A 19,826-nucleotide genomic window follows, 5' to 3' on the forward strand; every position below is an offset into this window, starting at 1 on the left:
CACCCTCTTACGTTTCTTTACCGAGTTTGGGTGAAGACTGCAGAGTCTTAGAAAAATTTTTTCAACCAACCGGCAGCAGTCAGGCCACTGGGCAGGTGCACCTAACATGCAGTGGGCGGCGCTCTCCGCACTAGTCGTTGCTGAGGGCCTCATTGCTCTGCTGAACCGGCCACTCAAAAGTCTCATCTGATGCCGCGCTGCGTAAACCACCCGCTGCTTGTCCCCTTGGTCCAGGCTCTCCCACAGTGAGACAACTGAGCTCGCCTGCTGGTCGCTGAGACACAGAGCGCTCTGATCCCGAAGCTCCACCAAGCACTCGGCGAGTCTGTCCACGTGCTGACATCCAGGAACGTCCTGCTCATCAACAGCCTTTACAAATGATGAAACGCTTTAGAAAAGAGCAATGTAAAACCCTCGCTGACACTTTACCGATGCAGTGGATTTACCCCTCCTATTATGTTTGGGTGAGTGTGAAATTCACATGATGATATGTTTTCAATGTCCTGTACACACTTTGTAAAGCATCGGTTATAAATAACAAAAATCTGTACTTAGAAATAACATTAAGCCATCAAAACACCACAAATTAATATTTCTTTCCAATTTTAGGCCAATCAGTGAGATTTTATGGTGATTTGCATATTTTTCCATAGTGGTGTAACAGGAATACTGGATGTATAAGTGGGGGTGGGGGTGAATTATGTTTTATTTAAAGGGCTATTTAGGTCGTCAACAAAGAAACATAAAGTACCTGACACATAAACATTGGTAACAATTTTAATTATAATAATTTAGTGGAGTTTTAAACTGCTGGGGTCAAATTGACCTCAAACATAAAAGATGTTTGTAAATTTGAACATAACAGGAAGGTTAATAAAATACATGGGCACAGGTACTCATATCTGTATGCCTACGTATTACAAATTGATCACGCTGACACTCACCATATCTTCATCTTCAGCTTCGGCTTGAATATCGACTCCGGCCTCAGAGGACGGACTAGAGGGCAGAACGGATGCCCCGGAGACCACTGCTGCTGGAAAAAACAAATTATTTACTCAAATTTCTGAACTTATGTGCGTACGAGTGCAAAAAAAAAAAAAAAAAAAGAGAGCAGATATGGAAACTGGAAATAAAACTGCCAAACATTTCCTCCTAGACTCTCCTAGCTCCGAGGCATTTTCAGCATCAAAGCCAAGACTTTCCCCAGCAACTTCTTGATTTCACCTTGAACATTTTTGCTCAGTCTTCAATATAACACATGCTTACAATAAACTCGGACAAATCACTCTGCAGCTGGATATTCTTCAGCTACGCAAACAGTGGCTGACAGAAGAGGGTGAACCGGAGGACACGGGTCACAGAAAGACATCTGAACTTACAGATTCCCTGGTAGTCCTCAGGTTCTGCCTTCAGCTGAAGAGAAAATGTGTCGGTCACATCTTGGGAGTCCACATTCTCTTCTTTCTTGGTTTGGAGCAGGAGCTGTTGATCCCAGGAGTCCTGCTGGTGTGTGTGCTTCTCCTCCAGGCCGCTGGAAACACCACTCAAAGGATCTGGGACAGAGGGGAAGAGGAGAGAGGGAGACTTTTAAGAGCCCAAGAATAAAACTTATCCTCCTTGTGTGTAAATGTATGACACAACACATTCTGGGGGGACTTGTAAATACCTGTTTACAATTATTAGGTTACTCGGAAACTGTACATTTGTTCTGACAGTATAATCTGTGTTCTCTGACAGACAATAACATCATATCAGAGGTTGATTTCCACCAATTTTATAACATTTGCATGAGCCATAAACTGGACAGGTGCATGTGGGCCAGGTGCATGTGGGTGCAGCAGAGAGGAGCACGCAAGGGGAAAATGCAGTGGGACCATTATAACAGTCCCAAGAATAATTAGGGCCCTATAAAATCCGTTTTATTTTTTCCCAAATTCCATTTTTTCCATTTTTATTTTTGGGAATTCCATTTTTTACCTTTTATTCTTATTTTACTACCAAAAAAAGAGTGTGTTTTTAATGTTAATGACTAACATGCACACAAATGAAACAGAAATTACCTTAAATTAATTGAGGTAACAACTAAACAACACTTTATTTATTTATTTATTTAACAATTATACAAATATATATAAACATATCATTTTCACCTTTTATTGCTATAACACATGTTATAGCAATAAAAGGTGAAAATGATATGTTATAAGTGATTGAACAAAAATGACAGGGGGATGCATCAGTAATTATATCAGGAATTATAGGGCTCTAAATAATAAGAGCACTATTGAGGAAATTAAAAAAAAAAAAAAAAAAAAAAAGCTGAAATTGTGGAGGGCTGCCACAGAATTGTGTGTTTATAGGAAACACAAGAGGAAACGGGTGACTAACAGTCATTTTAACGTACAGATGTGCTCATTCTTCGGTTCTGCCTTCAGCTGAAAAGACGACGAGCTCGTCCCGTGTTGGAAATCCACATCCTCCTCTTTCTCGGTTTTGAGCAGCAGCTGTTGATCCCTCAAGTCCTGCTGGTGTGTTTGTCTCTCCTCCAGGCCGCTGGAAACACCACTCCAAGGATCTGGGAGGGGAAGGGAAGAGCAGAGAGAGAGTTTCTGGCACAACACAAACACAAACACACACACCTCTCGTCATTTTGAGCCACAGTGATTCCCAAATTCAAATGCCGGTAACATGCGGCAGTCAAAATCGTACTTGGACTATCACTTAAAAAGTTAATTATTTAATCATGGGTATCACGGTGATGCAGTAAGGTGACTTGTTTATATTTCTTACCCAACACGACCGGAGACACCAACACATCTTCGTTCTCGACTTTCACCACAAAGCCTTGTTGCACTCAGTGTTGCCAACTCCTCAGTAAGGAAAGTAGCTATTGGCTGTCCTAAAAGTCGCCAGATGACGTCATCGCCTAATTTGCATAATTGGCAATTTGCACGTGATTGTAATGGACGCTGCAGGAGAGGAATAACATCGTAGGAGAGACAAAAAGTGAGTAAAAAACACCTTAAATATGTTTTAGAACTACAAATTTACGGGAAGGGCGGGACCAACGGCGGCTTTGCGCATGCGCGATTCATCTGCTGCCTGGCCGCGGAGTGGTGGGTCTTCTCTCTGCTCCTCTCCTGACTGCCGCTGCCTGCGACTGCCGCGCGCGGCTCGCGGCTGTGACCACCTGTGTGGACTTTGGGGCGGGGGAGGGGCTCGCGGCAGCACCTGCTGCTCGCTGACAACAGGAACTGCAGAGGAACGAAACGTGCTTTCATGTCAGTCACCAAAATAACAGAAAGTCTCCAATAACACCAGGAAAAGTCGCTAGATTTGTCGCTAGTCGCTTTTGACAAAAAAAGTCGCCATGGGGAGTTGGAAAGTCGCCAGATTTAGCGAGAAAGTCGCCAAGTTGGCAACACTGGTTGCACTTTGCAGAGGCGGCTGTTGTCCGCGGGCTCCTCCTTCATGCTGGCAGAAATTCCCTCCGTCTCTGTGAAATGCCGTCTTCTGCTGGAGCTACAGTGGTTTGGACGAAAAGCATGGGTTAGTAAAATCCTCTAAACTGCAGACAAACCTCTGCAAGTTTGTGAGCTCAAATATGGCCTAGCTGTAATGTGTTTACATGAAAATGCATGCATCATCGACTTAAAACGGCTTGTTCGCCACAAACTTGTTCCGGTGTAGTTTTTACAACCAACATGATGAAAATGTTGTATGTCTCTCAGATTTTTTTTTTTTTTTTTTCAGGTTAAGTAACACAGCAGTCGGCCTTTTTCCTGTTGATTCAGCACCACAAGGGGTCACTTTTGCTCTGATTTTTAAGGAAAAAGAAAAAAAAAAATTGTCCAATATTCATAGCCAGACCATAGCCAGTGTGGAGGAAAATCTGTCACGATTCAGGAACAGTTTTTACTTCCAATAATAACTTGATTCTTCTAAAACCAGCCACTAAAATACAGATAGTCAGAATTAGATCAGTGGTGTTTTACATTGTCCCTGTTTTTTTTTTTTTTTTTTTTTTTTTTTTCATTATTTGTTTTCTATTCTTTCCCCTCACCTATCCCTAATTTACTGGAAGGAAAGTTGGAGAAAAAGGGAAGAGAGGAGAAAGGGAGGAGAAAAATAAAGGTAGAAAGAAAGGAATAGAAGATAGAGAAAAAATAGTAATAAAATAAAAAATAATAATAAAAAATACCTCTCCTGGAGGGGTGGGATCCGTTCTTCAGGATAAATACGTATCAAAAATTAAATGAATGAAACCCTTTTTCTCCTTTCTCTTCAGTTTTTTTTTTTTGTTTTTTTTTTTTGGTTTCTCTTTCTCTACCCCTCTCTGTCCTTGCCTGCCCCTTACCCTCACCATACACCCCCCCTTACACACACACACACACACACACACAAAGTAAAACTACAATTGATTTGCTTATTTCCTTTGTTGTTTTGTTTGAGTTACTGTTATGGTTTTGTAATATGTCTTTCTAATGTTATCACATTATCTGCTCTCAACTTGTTCACCTTTCTTTCACTAATAAAAATAAAAAATATATACATTGGTAGACACAACAAATACAACCAAAGATTTCAAAAGGACCTGACCTATAACAGCAAAGGTAAAGTGGTCTTGGCTCCGTTTAACCCTTTTTTTTAATTATTATTATTTTAATCACTTGGGGTCAATTTGAACCCAGTAATTTAAACCTCGAGAAAATGATTCCAATAAAAATTGTTAACCAGGTTTATGTGGCAGGTACTTTATAGCCATAATAGCCAATAATAAAACATCCACTCAACTCCACTTATACATCAAAGCTCTTGTGGAAATCATGGTTTCCTCTCCCAAACATCACATTAACTCTCAGTGGCTCTTTCACTGCTGCAGGTGTGGTTATGTATAGGGAAGTTTTTGGATGATTATAAATGACAAGTTACAGTTCCTCAGTGTCCAAAACAACTCAAACAGATGTGTGTACAATGTTGATATTTCTTAAATGTTTTCTACAGCTACAGCTACAGCTTTCAGTGCCCTGGACTAGCCTGAGTCCAGGACACTGAAATCATGTTCATTGTAAAGTTCACCCGCTTGTCCCTGTTAAATTAGGAAAAGTCATTAAATATGAATTAAAAACAGTGTTAATCGCATAGGCGGAAATCCCGGGGGGGTTGGGGGGAAAGACTCCTCCATCCATAACCGCCCCGCCCCAACACTAATAAATAATTTTGAATAATATAGTAATATTCAATGAAAGTACAATGCAAGCGGTGCTAATTATAAATGTAAAACAGTGTGTTTTTAAGTGTTAAAAACTTATGACCCTTATTTTCATGTCCCCTCCGGGAACTACTCTCTGAAATTTTACTGTTTATTGTTTAGAGTCAAAGTTTGGTGTTTTAGGCTTTAATTGGTTGACTGATTCTGACTGATTAGTACCAATTAGTACCATGACTTAACATGACTAGCAAGCCCTCTTTAGGTAGCATTATTCAAAAATTAAGGGAGCAGCTGATCTATAACACTTAACCTGATAGAACTGTTGTACCTCTTAGTCCTGGGTTCATTCACAGCTAGAGCTTGATGGGAGAATGTCCATCATTAATATTAACCTTGCAATACTAATGATAGGCCTACTTTAATTTGGAAATTAAAACTACGACCCTCATCCTCATCTACACTGGATAAATCAGGAACAAACATGGAGAGTATAAACATTACACAAAATGTCATTTAGCTTTGGCTGACTCATTGGATTCATTCAGAATTCATAATCAATCCTCAGAAATGTCATCACCTCAATATCTGAAAAACAACTCCAATGTCACACCTAATAATAATAATAAAAAAAAATCCAACTTCAAATGTTACTCTGCCTTTCAAATGCTCAAGTTCATAATGGCTGCTGCTAGCATAATTAGTCAAATAATGGATGAACCTATTTACACACAAACTGTACTTTCTACTGCATGACTGAGAAAATGTTAACAGGAGAAAACCAGCGATAGCCTTGTGTAAGAAAATGTTTCTAATGAATGAGTAAGACACATCACAACCAAACACGTCAGTATCATTTAATTTATTTAACGTAGTTCATCATGTTTTGATATTTTTGCATCAACAATTCCCATTGAACACGGAAAATGGTAAATTATAATGGTTTTGGTCACTCAGCATGGCCTCTAGATTTTTAACAGTCATACTTTCCACTTTACCCTTTTTGGGCCCAATAAAACCACCAGACCTAAGTGTCATTCCATTGTTGCAACAGTAAGCACTCCAATAATACGCGGCAACCCTAACCCTGTTGTTAATAGTCCGAGCTCCAGGAACCACACCAGTGACGACAAAGGCCGAACGGCACTTCTTAAGGATATCAACCAGTTGGTCCTCATGTTGACTCCAGTTTCCACGGTTGAAGGTTAAGTTTTGAGGGGCAGCATTGGTCAGAGTGAAGGTGGCCTCCATTTGATCTGGAGTGGAAGTGTGTCTCACTGGGTAGAGGTGGCCCTTGTCATAGCCAGATTTTTTATAGTCATCGTTTGTAGCCTGGTGAGTAATGCCCTTGAGGCCTCCTTTCATGCACCGGTCTGTAAAACCATCCAGCTGCAAACAACAAGAAACATAATGATAATAGCTATACTGTGAATGAATGAATGAATGAATGAATGAATATGTTGTATGTTTTAGCTCTTTAAATGGTAGCTTCAGCCAACTAATCAACCAGTCAACTAGACGAGTTAAATGTGGCTGATAGTTGCCATAAAGCACAGGTAGTGATGCTTCAATGATTGTTATGCCAGGAAACACACACACGCACACACAGGTATTCGTACACACACACACACACACACACACAGCAAGATTGTTACAGTTTTGCATTTTTCATTTGTTTTCATTTTTAATTTGTTGTGACTTTTTTCATAGTTTTTTTAAGTTGAAGATCAATTTATGTTGTTCACGTGACGTTGAGGAGGGTTAAGAACAAGCTACAGGTCGTTCTGTGTTATTTTGTAATACAGTTATAACACAACATTATACACAGTATAATTATATTCAATTATTATAGTACAAATATTGTTATTTGTACAATTTCATCATACATGATGCATCATGTCTTTTTGCACAGTCATGGGACGGCCTGTCGGGCAGTAGAAGCCCTTTTTTCCCTGCTGCCCTTCAAACAGGCTGGGAGAGGTGTTTTCACAATCCTCTTTTGAAGGTGGACTTGTGTGTGCTGATTTTTAATATTATTATTATACAAGCTCACATGTGAAGTTTGTAAATAGCATTGTTAATAACAGTATTTAGCCTGATTCCCAGTGCTTAACTTTTAGCATCAATAAATAAAGTGAAACATGTCTGAAAATCAGTGAACACATGAGGTTAAAGTATCAATACCTGTGGCTCGATGTACCATGTGGTTTGTCTCCTGTTGTTCCCATGGTGAAACTGATAGGCAGAGTAAACTGGGATCCTGTTTGCGGTATCGTAGAGTGTAGCATAGTAGTACACCGGCTGGTTCGGAAGACATTGGCATATCTCCTTGTAGTGGTTGTTGTTTGGGAAGGTGGTCGGTGAGATGCCATTGAAAAAAAAATTTGTACAATTTGCAAAAGTGGTCACTTCTCCCTGGGAGAAGACAGGGAAGAGCACGAGAAAAATGATGAGGAACATTTTGTCTGAATGCAGGTGGAGAGCTGTTGCAGTAAAAGACCAACCCTGGGTTTATATAGTACGTGTATCCAAAGCAGGGAGACAGTGCTGTATATTTGAATACTTATCACTTGTATGGAATTTAAAATATGGATAATTATGCTCATTATCTTGGAAAGTTTATTGCTCACACGATTTTGCATCCACGCACTAACTTGTATCAGAGAAGCCCAACTGTGACTCCCTGCCATTTCTCAGTATCCAGTGGACAAAGAAACTAAACCTGAAGGAATTAAATTTGACAACTTAATAAGTGCAAAGACTTGAATAAAAGAGTGAATAAAGATGCTCTTGAAAAAATTACAGTTAAATGACCACATCAGCCTCCCAAAAAATCTATTTAGCCATCCATCTATTAATCCAGCCATCCATCTACATACAAAACAATAGAAAATCCATCCAACCCTGCTGTAATCCTCACCAAATCACCCAGAAATGACTTAGATGGATAGATGATACCACAGGGGTAAGTGTCTCTTTAAAATGCAGCAGCTGACCAAAGATGACTTCAGACAGTTTACATGCAAGCAGTTGTTACTGACTGATGGCAGTGACTGATCCAAATCAGAAAACATAATACTTTTCACGTGTATTTCATGACCCACTGACAGATTAAAAAAAAGTGAAATGTGAGTGTCTCTCATTTTAGTAAGATCACATGAAACCGGTAAAGCAGAAAAACGTACAGCCTCATATGAGATGAATTTCAGCACCAGAGGGTTACATAGCAATTCACAAACTAAAGTAGGAAAAGATGCAGATTACATTAGAAGGCATGTAGATGTTGCAGCAGTAACACTATAACTCACAAGAAAACAAATAACATCAGCTCAGTAAGGGGACATCACAGGATACAATTACAATTGTTTTATATAGAGATTGAGTACAGAACAGTTACACATAGTGCGACATATATTTTCATAAAGTCATTTTATCAAATATATTCATATTTCAGCTGTAGATAACGTGCACATGACCTTCAAATGTGGGTATGTGTGCAACTACACCTAGCTGATTTTGTAAAGTCGTATCAGTTACAACTTAGAGTTAATTCAAATTACAGCGCTAGATAACATGAACAGAGCCTGCACACCTGAGTACATGCATTAGCTGCTTGACTCAACTAAAAACACCCGTAGTGGATGAACTAAATATACATAAATATGACAGTTTGACAGACATGTGCTGTTATTGGTTATAGGATAGTATAACTCCCTCACATGATTAGAAAAGGTTAGAATAAGACGTTTGTAGATTCTCGAAGACGTTTCACTCCTCATCCAAGCTGTTGACTGAAAAGGCTTCTTGGATACAACTGAATTCGCAAATCTACCAACAAGTCCAATCCAACTTATGGTTTCTTCTTTTACCAATGCTATGACTTACCCAAAACTTTTAAGATTATTCCTTTGGCTCTCTTGCTTTATTTGATAGTGACAGTAGAGAGAGACAGGGAAGGCAGGGGAGAGAGAGGGAATCACATGCAGCCAAAGGCCAGGGCCGGTTTCAAACCCAGGCTGCTGCGGTAAAGGACTCCTATTTTTTTATCCTTGAATTTCTCTAAACCAGACCTTACAAGTCATTTAAAAGTTTAAAAGTTTCATGCATTTGAGTGGAGACAGCTTTGTCTGGCTGGTTTTTACCTCATGCATTAACACCCTCTGCCTTGCCTCCTTAACTTTGCAATGATTATGTATTGTTTAAGTAAATATGCTGGTGGAAACATGGTGGTACAAGTGGGGCTCTTTTCCAAATATGATGTATTGTCCTTCAAAGCATTATTGCTCAAAACGGCAGCTTCACCTGTTTGCTTCTCTGTTGAAACACCAAGACGTTTTCCATGAAAAATACACAAGGCATATTGGAGCACATATGCAGTAAAATGATAAGTTGTTTGTGGCAAGGACACAAAACATAATTTACATTTTTGAGAGGTTCTTACTGGAAGTAGTGCAAATGTGGCTGTCTCAGCTTTATTGCTCCTGCATTACAGTAAATGGTTGTTTTTAGGGAAAGAGGTGCAAACTTTGCAGAGCCTCTTTTACTGCTTGTTAATGAGTGTTTTCAGGCTATATTGCCCTAGATTTACCTTCACATATTGATAAGATGGATTATCGGGTCATGACGTGCTGCTGTATTAACTAAGAAGTGATGGAAAATGTCTGCTGGTGACTTTTAGAGTCTGAAATGGTTCCTTTAGCTGTTGAATGACTGTAAGCATTGCCACGTTTGTAATCACTGTATTGCAGATTAAGGTTTTCAGAGCTCTCAGTTCCTCTGTCATGGCACTAAAATCTCTCAGTAGATCACACATGTCCGGCTGGCAGAGAGGCGTTGTTTCAGCGTAGTTTTCTATCTTTTCAGGATCGAGCTGGGCCAAAGTCAGGCCGCAGGGCGAAGACCACAGCAGGCAGACGGCAAGAATCATCCTCCAGCTTGAGTCAAGATCGCTCAGTTTCACGAGCTCTGATCCCTATGGGCTCTGTGGCTGCTTTGTGTGGGTTGGTAAATAATCATCTGTTAACTGTTGACTGTTCTGGTGGCACGTGCTTCTCGTCTTTGTATCACTTGTCCCTGCTTTTCCATGGAAACAAGTTCTAATTTCCACATAATGAAAAAGGACAGAGAACCACGGTGATACCTTTCTTACGAATGGGGATAATAAATTATACCATTTAACAGATTATGAATGACTTATGACTTTATGTATAGTTTTCTGTAATATGGGTGATTGTGGAAGCACTTTGGTTTGTGGCTTCTACTGTTAAGGCTCAAGTACCATCCCTTAGCTGCATGTCTCCAGCCTATGACCATATACAATACCAGTCAAAAGTCTGGACAAACCTTCTCATTTGATGGTTTTTCTTTATTTTTATTCTTTTTATTACATCACTGTCGGTAATGCATGCGTGAAACTGTCATATTTCGGTCCTCCATTAGGATTTTTCTGATGAGTCAAGCAGTTAGAAAGGCACAAACTCGAGTCTGCAGGCTATGTTTGTGTTATCTAGCACTGTAATTTGAATTTACTCTAGGTCATAACTGATATGGTTTTACCACCCACATACCCACATCTTCATGTCCTGTTGTGTTATCTAAAGCTGTATGTATTTGAATATCAGTGTGAACACTGATACACAGCACATAACTACTGTGCTAAAAGGCTATACTGTGATATCCATATTGTACACATATGCAACACAGGTGTGTTGTATTACTGTATACTGCAAAGGATTACAAATGTACCACTCGCTTCTGTATTGTCAGTGGGCAAAGTGCCCAAGACTTTCCTGTTTTCAGTGTCGAATACTCCCATAGTTCTGGCTGTTTAATATTTCTCAGTGACATTTGTTCTGCTACCTGTGTTCTTGTTCCACCTCAAACAGGATTTAAATCTGGTAGTTTATCCTCGTGAATAAATATAAATGGAAGCATCTGCAGCATTAAACGTAGCTGTACTGAAAGAAGTGGAAATCTAGTGGCCCCGAGGTCCCTTATGATTATATGAAGGAGTTATTAATATCCTAAAATCAAAAATTAAAGATACTAGAGCATGTCTCTTGGAAACTGACATATTTATGTACCTTTGGTTCATCCACTGGCCTGTTTTTGATGAGTTGACCAGCTACATCTGCACATGCTATCTAGTGCTCTAATTTGAATTTACTCTGAGTCACTAGGCATGTGGTTTTACCAGGTAACTGGAACATGATAAAAAAAAAAAAAAAAACTGGCACACTGAGAGAGAAATGTCCAAAAGAAAACCTTGCTGCAGGCCCACTTCTACAAGCACTGCATTGCATTGCACTCTCAGTTTAATATTTTGCACCCTCAGTTGAAATTTGAATGGGGGACCCATAACACCTATGCTGTTTTTCATTGTAGCTGCACTATAGCTACAAGTAACCCCAACTTAGAATAGAATAGAATAGATTAGAATAGAATAGAATAGAATAGAAATTTATTGTCACTGTTAAAAACAATGAAACACAGTTTAGCAGCTCCAGCATGACAGCAGCATCATAAATAAATAAACACACCTCAGAATAAGACAAATAGTAAAATAGACAATGAAAATGCCTAAAATAGAATAAGTTAAATAGATTAAAAGTAAAGTGCAAATCATGCAGACATTCAGTCCCGGACATCAGTCAGTCCTCAGTGCTCAGTGTTAGTGTTAGGGATGGTGGCAGTAACAGCTTGTGGGAAGAAGCTGTTTTTCAGTCTGTTTGGTTTGGATTTTATTGTCCTGTATATGACAGAATTGCTGTTAAACCTGATGAAGTGACACAAGTACAGTTGGAAAGTTGACATTTGATCTCAGACATATAATCATCTCCCTTAAACATAATTGACTGTGCTCGTCATATAAAGATGGCAGTGCCCTTAGTGAAGTGTGCAGGCACTGTTCATGTTATCTATCAGTGAAATTTGAATTTACTCTAAGTCATCATGTAAATGTGCCACTACTGTACCATGCTGCCACTTTTGCCACTGTTTCATCTATGTCAGCACAATAAATAAATGAAATGGGATTTTATTGAAAATATGCGGGGAAAAATTAATAGTAAATTGTGACAGTGTCTGTGTTACTCTGTTATACCAACTGCTTTGGCACATAAACAAGTCATCTGGAGAGCCTGTTGTATTATAAAACAATTAAAAGGGTTTGTTGGATTTGGGAATGATGAAAATTAAGTTCCCTGTGTAGCAGTGACAGGAAAAAAAGAGAATCAAATCTTGGCAAGTCTTTTGGGTTTTCTCCTTCCACTCAGCAGAAATTATGTTTTTGGAGTCTGGAGGGCCAACAGGCTCTTCTTCATTAGCTTCCAAAGCAAACCCTTGACTGCCTCACACACACACGCTGCAATTTGAGCTTTTCTCAGCGCTGGGTACAGTGGTACGGTTTCCCTGCCTTGTGAACACCGTGGTACACCTTTTGGACCACCAAACCAATCCTGCCGCACTGATGCACTGGTGTGGTTTCTCCACCGTGGTGTCAGAGGAGTTTCCCGGCCTCGGCTGCAGCTGAGCTTGTGAGGCTCGAGAAAGTCATGTGTGGTTAAAAACTCCTATTGCACAGATCAAAGGCTGCACGACTGGGTGAAAAATATCCCCCCAGCGCTCACTCTGGTAGGGTTTACAGCCTGTGTGTGTGCGCTCATGTGCCCTGAAGTTACTCGAAAACATTTACCCCTCTCGGTGCAGTGGTACGGCCGGTGACCCATGTGGACGGTCCTGTAGCCTTTCCTGCTGTTTTTAATGGAAACTAGGCGCTGTTGTGCACCCAAAACAGTCTCCAGCCATCCTAAGGGACCAGAGTATCCACTGCCAAGGGCTCATGACGTGACTTGGGTAACACCTCTTTCCATTTCCGACCCTTATTCTGAAACCTCTCCTCATGTTTATCAGAGGTTATCTCCCACATTTACCAGAACTGAAAATGCCCCATCTTGGCATGTGTTTTCATAGTATATTTTTTAAGAGTCAAGGTAAGTAACTTGTAAATAACAAACCATGTTACTGATACTGAATTTTGTCATCATCAAAATCTTCACCATTATTATTATTATTATCAGTTATTATTGTGCAGTTTTACACAAGTTGTCATTAAAAACACCCACTTGCACGTTTGTTGTACACCAGTTTTGTTTGTTCACTGAAAAAAGAAACAAAGAAATGCTTTTCAAAGATTTAATTAAAACACTAAAAAATGTAGGAATATTGATTTTTCTTAAAACCATTCACAGTTAACACAGTATATATCAATACTTTCATAAACAATATTTAAACTATTAACAACACATTTATTATTTATAACTATTAAACATTTTCAATACATTTAACAGTTTTTAGAGAACTTCTTCCTCATTTCCTGCAACCACTGGTCTTTTGGAATCGATTCGGACAGAGGGCAATACACTCTGCCTCGGTACTGGCTGTGCCCAGTGTCAGCGATGCGGAACTGGCCACACTTTTTACACGTGTTTGCCTGTACGGTTCGTCTGTAGTGCCTCTTTGGAGTGGCTCCAGCTTTCATGGTGGTGGTGGTGGGCACACTGGCTTGTGGGTTGGTGCCCTGAACTACCGACATGGGGAGGACTGCTCGCACTAGACTTACAGTTTGTCCTGCTGGTCTGAGGATCTGAGGTGTCAGAAAGCGTCCTGGTGCTGGGGGTGTGGCAAACACTGGCACCCGGCATGGCATGATGACACACGGGAGCCGACTAGAGGCCATCTGCCTTATTTGTGCCTTACCTGCTGTGCTCTCTGGCAGCCGGTGCAGATGCTTCTGTGGTGCTGGCGCGGGCTCAGCAGGGAGCGCTCTTGCCTCCCGGAGAGGCTCTTTAGACTCAGGGAGGGCTTGAGGCAATGCAGCGCCCTGGACGCTCACAGAGTGTCCCTGCCTCTTGTGCCTTTTGTTGTACCACTGGACGAGGGTGTTCTGGTTCACTTCCACCAGCTTTATCTCTGTTCCCTGCATCACCTGGGAGTTACCAACTACAAGCTGCCTGATCTTATGATAGTCTCTCAGAATTAAGGACCACCTTGAATCCGCCCTCTTACGTTTCTTTACCGAGTTTGGGTGAAGATTGCAGAGTCGTAGAAAAATGTTTTCAACCAAACGGCAGCAGTCAGGCCACTGGGCAGGTGCACCTAACATGCAGTGGGTGGCGCTCTCCGCACTAGTCGTTGCTGAGGGCCTCATTGCTCTGCTGAACCGTCCGCTCAAAAGTCTCATCTGATGCCGCGCTGCGTAAACCACCCGCTGCTTGTCCCCTTGGTCCAGGCTCTCCCACAGTGAGACAACTGAGCTCGCCTGCTGGTCGCTGAGACACAGAGCGCTCTGATCCCGAAGCTCCACCAAGCACTCGGCGAGTCTGTCCACGTGCTGACATCCAGGAACGTCCTGCTCATCAACAGCCTTTACAAATGATGAAACGCTTTAGAAAAGAGCAATGTAAAACCCTCGCTGACACTTTACCGATGCAGTGGATTTACCCCTCCTATTATGTTTGGGTGAGTGTGAAATTCACATGATGAGATGTTTTCAATGTCCTGTACACACTTTGTAATGCATCGGTTATAAATAACAAAAATCTGTACTTAGAAATAATATAAAGCCATTAAAACACCAAAAAATAATATTTCTTTCCAATTTTAGGTCAATCAGTGAGATTTTATGGTGATTTGCATATTTTTCCATAGTGGCATAATAGGAATACTGGATGTATAAGTCGGGGTGGGAGGAGTTATGTTTTATTTAAAGGGCTATTTAGGTCGTCAACAATGAAACATAAAGTACCTGATACATAAACTTTGGTAACAATTTTAATTATAATAATTTAGAGGAGTTTTAAACTGCTTACAAAAGATGTTTGTAAATTTGAACATAACAGGAAGGTTAATAAAATACATGGGCACAGGTACTCATATCTGTATGCCTACGTATTACAAATTGATCACGCTGACACTCACCATATCTTCATCTTCAGCTTCCGCTTGAATATCGACTCCGGCCTCAGAGGACGGACTAGAGGGCAGAACAGATGCCCCGGAGACCACTGCTGCTGGAAAAAACAAATTATTTACTCAAATTTCTGAACTTATGTGTGTACGAGTGCAAAAAAAAAAAAAAAAAAGAGAGCAGATATGGAAACTGGAAATAAAACTGCCAAACATTTCCTCCTAGACTCTCCTAGCTCTGAGGCATTTTCAGCATCAAAGCCAAGACTTTCCCCAGAAACTTCTTGATTTCACCTTGAACATTTTTGGTCAGTCTTCAATATAACACATGCTTACAATAAACTCGGACAAATCACTCTGCAGCTGGATATTTTTCAGCTACGCAAACAGTGGCTGACAGAAGAGGGTGAACCGGAGGACACGGGTCACAGAAAGACATCTGAACTTACAGATTCCCCGGTAGTCCTCAGGTTCTGCCTTCAGCTGAAGAGAAAATGTGTCGGTCACATCTTGGGAGTCCACATTCTCTTCTTTCTTGGTTTGGAGCAGGAGCTGTTGATCCCAGGAGTCCGGCTGGTGTGTGTGCTTCTCCTCCAGGCCGCTGGAAACACCACTCAAAGGATCTGGGACAGAGGGGAAGAGGAGAGAGGGAGACTTTTAAGAGCCCAAGAATAAAACTTATCCTCCTTGTGTGTAAATGTATGACACAACACATTCTGGGGGGACTTGTAAATACCTGTTTACAATTATTAGGTTACTGAGAAACTGTACATTTGTTCTGACAGTATAATCTGTGTTCTCTGACAGACAACAACGTCATGTCAGAGGTTGATTTCCACCAATTTTATAACATTTGCATAGGCCATAGGCCAGGTGCATGTGGGCCAGGTGCATGTGGGTGCAGCAGAGAGGAGCACCCAGGGGGAAAATGCAGTGGGACCATTATAACAGTCGTAAGAATAATTAGGGCCCTTTAAAATCTGTTTTATTTTTTCCTAAATTCCATTTTTTCCGTTTTAATTTTTGGGAATTCCGTTTTTTACCCTTTATTCTTATTTTACTACCAAAAAAAGAGTGTGTTTTTAATGTTAATGACTAACATGCACACAAATGAAACAGAAATGACCTTAAATGAATTGAGGTAGCAACTAAACAACACTTTATTTATTTATTTATTTAACAATTATGTTGTTATAGCAATAAAAGGTGAAAATGATATGTTATTAATGATTGGGTTAGATGATTAATGATTGTCAAAAATGACAGGGGGATGCATCAGTAATTATATCAGGAATTATAGGGCTCTAAATAATAAGAGCACTATTGAGGAAATTAAAAAAAAAAAAAAAAAAAAAAAAGCTGAAATTGTGGAGGGCTGCCACAGAATTGTGTGTTTATAGGAAATACAAGAGGAAACGGGTGACTAACAGTCATTTTAACGTACAGATGTGCTCATACTCCGGTTCTGCCTTCAGCTGGAAAGACGATGAGCTCGTCCCGTGTTGGAAATCCACATCCTCCTCTTTCTCGGTTTTGAGCAGCAGCTGTTGATCCCTTGAGTCCTGCTGGTGTGTTTGTCTCTCCTCCAGGCCACTGGAAACACCACTCCAAGGATCTGGGAGAGGAAGGGAAGAGCAGAGAGAGAGTTTCTGGCACAACACAAACACAAACACACACACCTCTCGTCATTTTGAGCCACAGTGATTCCCAAATTCAAATGCCAGTAACATGTGGCAGTCAAAGTCATACTTGGACTATCACTCAAAAAGTTTTTTTTATGTATCATGGGTATCACGGTGATGCAATAAGGTGACTTGTTGTTTATATTTCTTACCCAATACGACCGGAGACACCAACACATCTTCGTTCTCGACTTTCACCACAAAGCCTTGTTGCACTTTGCAGAGGCGGCTGTTGTCCGCGGGTTCCTCCTTCATGCTGGCAGAAATTCCCTCCGTCTCTGTGAAATGCCGTCTTCTGCTGGAGCTACAGTGGTTTGGACGAAAAGCATGGGTTAGTAAAATCCTCTAAACTACACCGTCTTTGAATCAGACAAACCTCTGCAAGTTTGTGAGCTCAAATATGGCCTAGCTGTAATGTGTTTATATGAAAATGCATGTATCACCGACTTAAAACGGCTTGTTTGCCACAAACTTGTTCCTGTGTAGTTTTTACAACCAACATGATGAAAATGTTGGTTATAAAAACTGTGTGTCTGTCAGATTTTTTTTTTTTTTTTTTCAGGTTAAGTAACAGAGCAGACGTCCTTTTTCCTGTTGCTTCAGCGCCACAGGGGGTCACTTTTGCTCTGATTTTTAAGGAAAAAGATCCGGAAATATTGACGATGGAGACCATAGCCAGTGTGGAGGAAAGTCTGTCATGATTCAGGAACAGTTTTTACTTCCGAGAATAACTTGACTAAAACCAGCCACTAAAATACAGATAGTCAGAATTAGATCAGTGGTGTTTTACATTGTCCCTGTTTTTTTTTTTCTATTCTTTCCCCTCACCTATCCCTTATTTAATGGAAGGAAAGGTGGAGAAAGAGGGAAGAGAGGAGAAAGGGATGAGAAAAATAAAGGTAGAAAGAAAGGAATAGAAGACAGGGAAAAAATAATAAAATAAAATAAAAAATGATAATTAAAAAATACCTCTCCTGGAGGGGTGGGATCTGTTCTTCCGGATACCGAACACCCTCCAACAGGCCAGCAGCCTCCTACGGGCCTGGTAGCAGCCAGAAGGAGATGGATGCAATGGATGCAATTACTCCCACAAGGAAAGGGGAGGAGGAAAAAAAAGGAAGAGAAAAATAAATACATATCAAAAATTAAATAAATGAAACCCTTTTTCTCCTTTTTCTTCCTCAGTTTTTTTGGTTTCTCTTTCTTTTTCTCTACCCCTCTCTGTCCTTGCCTGCCCCCTACCCTCACCATACACACACACACACACACACACACACACACACACACACACACACACACACACACACACACGCGCGCGCGCGCGCACACACACACACACACACACACACACACACACCAAAAGTAAAACTACATTTGATTTGCTTTCTTATTTTTTTTTTCTTATTTTCTTTGTTGTTTTGTTTGAGTTACTGTCTGGTTTTTCTCTCTTTCCACATTTGTACAGTTCTGTCTTATCCCTTTGTAATATGTCTTTCTAATGTTATCACATTATCTGCACTCAACTTGTTCACCTTTCTTTCACTAATAAAAAAGAAAAAAAAATACATTGGTAGACACAACAAATACAACCAAAGATTTAGAAAGGACCTGACCTATAACAGCAAATGCAAAGTGCCACTGGCTCCGTTTAACCCTCCTAATAACCTCATTTTTTTTTTTTTTTTTTTTCATTTTAATCACTTGGGGTCAATTTGAACCCAGTAATTTAAACCTCCAGAAAATGATTCCAATAAAAATTGTTAACCAGGTTTATGTGACAGGTATTTTATAGCCATAATAGCCAATAATAAAGCATCCACTCAACTCCACTTATACATCAAAGCTCTTGTGGAAATCATGGTTTCCTCTCCCAAATATCACATTAACTCTCTGTGGCTCTTTCACTGCTGCAGGTGTGGTTATGTATAGGGAAGTTTTTGGATGATTATATAAATGACAAGTTACAGTTCCTCAGTGTCCAAAACAACTCAAACAAATGTGTGTACAGTGTTGATATTTCTCAAATGTTTTCTACAGCTAAAAAAGCCTGGGTCCAGGACAATGAAATCATGTTTGCCCACTTGTCCCCGTTAAATTAGGAAAAGTCATTAAATATTAATTAAAAACACAGTATATCGCATGTTTAGAGATACTGAATGGAGTCAAACTGACCCCATTGTTTCTTAGCAACTGATTTACATTTCTTTACTGATACAAAACTGGTTACACTGGTTAGAACTCACCACCTAAACTCTGGAGCACCCTGCCGGAGGATCTGAGAGGAGCTGGAAACATTGACACTTAAACGTAGACTAAAAAAACATCTCTTTGGTCTGGCTTTTATGTAGTGTCTTATAGTTTTATAAATACTCTTATTTTTATCTGTATCTGTATTTATGTTTTATTGTCATTTTACTGATTGTTTCTATATATTATATTCTACATTTTATTTTATTGTTTTTTATATTGTTTATATTTTATTCAGTATTTTATTCCTGAGGGTTTTTATTTTTATTTTAATATTGCTGTATTTTATTATTGTTTTACATCTTTTTATCACTCCTTTGTCTGATTATTATTATTATTTTATTCTTGATCTTTAATTTTTAACTAACCATATTTGATGAGTGTGCATTGGTCTCCAAATCCTTTACTTCTTATTTTATCTTTATTTGTCAATCAAGATGTAAAGCACTTTGAATGTCATATATTTGTTTGAAAAGTGCTATATAAATAAAGTTTGATTGATTGATACAAAAATCGACTAAAATTGAGTTATCAGGGACTTTAAACTGGCAACACAAGCTTATTAAAGAATTTATAAATAACCAGTGCAACCCAAAGCTGTGTTATTGAGGTTTCACCGTTTCCACACAACGCAGAGGGAAATTATGCAGCATTAGATAGTGAACAGTGGCTGATCACTGATTTGTTTTCAGGTCAACATGCAGAAAATTGTGTTGCTG

General features: G+C 39.8%; 2 long non-coding RNA genes across 2 annotated transcripts; one reads left to right on the top strand and one right to left on the bottom strand.

Annotated features, from left to right (window-relative positions):
* Positions 1 to 318: 318 nt before the first annotated feature.
* Positions 319 to 2,877, bottom strand: LOC115377063 (uncharacterized). The gene is made up of 5 exons (XR_003929875.1): positions 2,794 to 2,877; positions 2,408 to 2,578; positions 1,383 to 1,556; positions 945 to 1,036; positions 319 to 369 (listed from the first exon to the last, which is right to left on the bottom strand). It is a non-coding gene; the product is annotated as an uncharacterized LOC115377063 (long non-coding RNA).
* Positions 2,878 to 5,906: 3,029 nt separating this feature from the next.
* On the top strand, positions 5,907 to 18,881 carry LOC115377064 (uncharacterized). Its single transcript, XR_003929876.1, has 3 exons — positions 5,907 to 5,978; positions 7,381 to 7,386; positions 18,869 to 18,881. It is a non-coding gene; the product is annotated as an uncharacterized LOC115377064 (long non-coding RNA).
* Positions 18,882 to 19,826: the final 945 nt, after the last annotated feature.

The sequence above is a fragment of the Myripristis murdjan genome, chromosome 18 (assembly GCF_902150065.1).
Source record: "Myripristis murdjan chromosome 18, fMyrMur1.1, whole genome shotgun sequence".
In the NCBI taxonomy this organism is placed as follows: Eukaryota; Metazoa; Chordata; class Actinopteri; order Holocentriformes; family Holocentridae; genus Myripristis; species Myripristis murdjan.